Source organism: Schistocerca serialis, chromosome 3 (genome assembly GCF_023864345.2).
Source record: "Schistocerca serialis cubense isolate TAMUIC-IGC-003099 chromosome 3, iqSchSeri2.2, whole genome shotgun sequence".
NCBI lineage: Eukaryota > Metazoa > Arthropoda > Insecta > Orthoptera > Acrididae > Schistocerca > Schistocerca serialis.
This window is the reverse complement of record NC_064640.1, coordinates 156,033,507-156,038,067: the sequence shown is the minus strand read 5'-3', so window position 1 is coordinate 156,038,067 and position 4,561 is coordinate 156,033,507. Positions and strand designations below refer to the sequence as shown.

The following is a 4,561-nucleotide window of genomic DNA, read 5'->3' as shown; positions in this document are numbered from 1 at the left end:
GAAGTTATTATTACCAACAGCATTTACATCTCCCACGAAAGTACATCGTACTTATCCCGTTTTTCAGTTCAGTCCAACGGAATCATTCCCACAGCAGAAATATTAAAAAAGGTAGGAAGATTTTTCTGTTTAACAAAAGTGACAAAAAGCGGATTTCAGAGTACTTGACGGCTCAGCACAAAAGTTTTGTCTCAAGTACAGATAGTGTTGAGAATCAGTGGAAAAATTTCAGAACCTTCGTACAACATGCATTAGATGAGTATGTGCAAACATGACCGTAAGAAACTTCCTGGCAGATTAAAACTGTGTGCCCGACCGAGACTCGAACTCGGGACCTTTGCCTTCCGCGGGCAAGTGCTCTACCAACTGAGCTACCGAAGCACGACTCACGCCCGGTACTCACAGCTTTACTTCTGCCAGTACCTCGTCTCCTACCTTCCAAACTTTACAGAAGCTCTCCTGCGAAACATGCAGAACTAGCACTCCTGAAAGAAAGGATATTGCGGAGACATGGCTTAGCCACAGCCTGGGGGTTGTTTCCAGAATGAGATTTTCACTCTGCAGCGGAGTGTGCGCTGATATGAAACTTCCTGGCAGATTAAAACTGTGTGCCCGACCGAGACTCGAACTCGGGACCTTTGCCTTTCGCGGGGAAGTGCTCTACCAACTGAGCTACCGAAGCACGACTCACGCCCGGCACTCAGAGCTTTACTTCTGCCAGTACCTCGTCTCCTACCTTCCAAACTTTACAGAAGCTCTCCTGCGAAACATGCAGAACTGGCACTCCTGAAAGAAAGGAGTACCGGGAGTGAGTCGTGCTTCGGTAGCTCAGTTGGTAGAGCACTTGCCCGCGAAAGGCAAAGGTCCCGAGTTCGAGGCTCGGTCGGGCACACAGTTTTAATCTGCCAGGAAGTTTCATATCAGCGCACACTGCGCTGCAGAGTGAAAATCTCATTCTGGAAGATCGTAAGAGATGGAAAAGAGCCCCCGTGGTGCAACAACCGAGTTAGAAAACTGCTGCGGAAGCAAAGGAAACTTCCCACCAAACATAAACATAGCCAAAGCCTTGCAGACAAACAAAAATTACGCGAATTGAAATGTAATGTGAACAGGGCTATGCGAGAGGCATTCAATGAATTCGAAAGTAAAGTTCTATCTACTGACTTGGCAGAGAATCCTAAGAAATTTTGGTCTTATGTCAAAGCGGTAGGAAGATCAAAACAAAATGTCCAGACATTCTGTGACCAAAATGGTACCGAAACAGAGGATGACAGACTAAAGGCCGAAAAACTAAATGTCTTTTTCCAAAGCTGTTTCACAGAGGAAGACTGCACTGTAGTTCCCTCACTAGATCGTCGCACAGATGACAAAATGGTAGATATCGAAATAGACGACAGAGGGATAGAGAAACAATTAAAATCGCTCAAAAGAGGAAAGGCCACTGGATCTGATGGGATACCAGTTCGATTTTACACAGAGCACGTGAAGGAACTTGCCCCCCTTCTTACAGCGCTGTACTGTAGGTCTCTAGAAGAGCGTAGCGTTCCAAGGGATTGGAAAAGGGCACAGGTCATCCCCGTTTTTAAGAAGGGACGTCGAACAGATGTGCAGAACTATAGACATATATCTCTAACGTCGATCAATTGTAGAATTTTGGAACACGTAGTATGATCGAGTATATTGACCTTTCTGAAGGCTAGAAATCTACTCTATAGGAATCAACATTGGTTTCGAAAACGACGATCGTGTGAAACCCAGCTCGCGCTATTCGTCCACGAGACTCAGATGGCCATAGACACGGGTTCCCAGGTAGATGCCGTGTTTCTTGACTTAAGCAAGGCGTTTGATACAGTTCCCCACAGTCGTCTAACGAGCAAAGTAAAAGCATATGGACTATCAGACCAATTGTGTGATTGGATTGAAGAGTTCCTAGATAACAGAACGCAGCATGTCATTCTCAATGGCGAGAAGTCTTCCGAAGTAAGAATTATTTCAGGTGTGCCGCAGGGGAGTGTTGTAGGACCGTTGCTATTCGCATTATATATAAATGACCTTGTGGATAACATCGGAAGTTCACTGAGGCTTTTTGCGGATGATGTGGCATATCGAGAGGTTGTAACAATGGAAAATTGTACTGAAATGCAGGAGGATCTGCAACGAATTGATGCATGGTGTAGGGAATGACAATTGAATCTCAATGTAGACAAGTGTAATGTGCTGGGAATACATAGAACGAAAGATCCTTAATCATTTAGCTACAATATAGCAGGTCAGCAACTGGAAGCAGTTAATTCCATAAATCATCTGGGAGTAGGCATTAGGATTGATTTAAAATGGAATGATCATATAAAGTTGATCATCGGTAAAGCAGATGTCAGATTAAGATTCATTCGCGTAATCGCAAGGAAATGCAATCCGAAAACAAAGGAAGTAGGTTACAGTACACTTGTTCGCCCACTGCTTGAATACTGCGCACCGGTGTGGGAACCGGACCAGATAGGGTTGACAGAAGAGATAGAGAAGATCCAACGGAGAGCAGCGCGCTTCGTTACAGGATCATTTAGTAATCGCGAAAGCGTTACGGAGATGATAGATAAACTCCAGGGGAAGACTCTGCAAGAGAGACGCTCGGTAGCTCGGTACGGGCTTTTGTTGAAGCTTCGAGAACATACCTTCACCGAGGAGTCAAGCAGTATATTGTTCCCTCCTACTTATATCTCGCGAAGAGACCATGAGGATAAAATCAGAGAGATTAGAGCCCACACAGAGGCATACCGACAATCTTTCTTTCCACGAACAATGCGGGACTGGAATTGAAGGGGGAACCGATAGAGGTACTCAAAGTATCCTCCGCCACACACCGTCAGGTGGCTTGCGGAGTATGGATGTAGATGCAGATGTAGACAGTATAGAGTCCGCCCACTACTCACGCCATCTGACGTTGATGTCACCGCATCTCAACCGTTAGCTTCGTGTTAGAATATTGTGTAACTAGCATATACAGCTTCGAGATCCCGTGATAAGTAGCAGTACTAATGAAGCCAGTCACATCCGAAAGGAAGTTAGATGATTCAGTGTAAGGTTAGTGGAAAATTAGGAAATTTGTGGTAAGGCCTTATGGGACCAAACTACTGAGGTCATCGATCCCTAAGCTTACGCACTACTTAATTTAACTTAAACTAATTAACACTAAGGACAATACGCACACCCATGCCCGAGGGAGGACTCGAACCTCCGACGGAGGGAGCCGCGCGGACCGTGACAAGACGCCCTAGATCGCGCTAAGGTTAGTCACGTATTTGTTTGTGTAGATTAGAAATAAAAATTAATCATTCAACACGTATTCAGTTGAAACGACATCCATTCTTCTTTTCCTCCTTATAGCGGCAATATCTCACCATTTCATAACTTTCGCTTTATTTACTTCTTAGACAGATGAAAAGACTAACGAGAGGATTTTCAGGAATCAACCATGGTTTACGTTACGATAAGGAAATGATTTTAGTTTCAAATTCGAAATAGTAACTGGCTGCTGTCAATCTTGTAATCAGTAACATATATTGCGGAGTAAAATCTAATGTGGAAAGAAGAAAGAATAAGATGATGACCATGTTTACAGCTCGCTATAAAATGTTTCACTGTAGCTATGAAACGTGTATGAGTATCTGCCTCATTTAACTAGAGTGTTCCTTCTTCCGCACTACCATCAGGATATTCGTCGATGAGTTTGAAAGAGAATGACGTAATTAACAGAACTTCTTGGTTTCGTGATGACCTTTCAGTTGTGTGCTACTGCCCTTGCTGGTCCGCATGTGTCCCACATTTACTGGAGATGAAAATGACTTTCCCTATGTGCCTGGCGTCTGTTATCATCATTTCTCTCAGTTAGGACGGACTGTAGCGGTGTGAGCTATTACTTCTTTTTGTGTTTTTTTTCTTATGAAGGAAAGTATAGAATACACTATTCGTGTATGGGTTTTTAATTTTGTATGTGTATTAATAATTCTTATACGTAGAGTCAAGTCATGGGGCACGAGTGCAACAAATTTTGTAAAATTTTAAGGAGCAAAAATAAGGGTGGAACAAGGAAAAGTCCCTCGATTGACACAATGTCATCGCAACCTAACTGAGAGAAATGATGATAACAGACGCCAGGCACATAGGGAAAGTCATTTTCATCTCCAGTAAATGTGGGACACATGCGGACCAGCAAGGGCAGTAGCACACAACTGAAAGGTCATCACGAAACCAAGAAGTTCTGTCGTCGGGTGAAGCAAATTTTACATGCGTAATTTGCCAATAATTAGAGTGGTCTGTATGAAATGTTAGGTCCATGATTGTTATGTAATATGCCGTACAATACTTTAAATTACATTAGATGTGATAATCTCGTTTCTCCATTTCGAAAAGTATTCTCACACTTCTAGACGGAACAACACTAGCTCCAGATAAATGGAGTACACAAATTCCGCCCCGGGGAAGAAGAGGTCGTGACAGGAAAGCAATCTGGTCAAATTCAGATTACCATGCGGAAACCGAAAGATACAGGTTAAGACCAGGA

The 4,561-nt window shown here is 43.5% G+C and overlaps 1 non-coding gene across 1 annotated transcript; it reads right to left on the bottom strand.

Annotated features, from left to right (window-relative positions):
* Positions 1–307: 307 nt before the first annotated feature.
* Trnap-cgg (transfer RNA proline (anticodon CGG)) lies at positions 308–382 on the bottom strand. Its single transcript has one exon. It is a non-coding gene; the product is annotated as a tRNA-Pro (tRNA).
* Between the last annotated feature and the right edge of the window lie 4,179 nt (positions 383–4,561).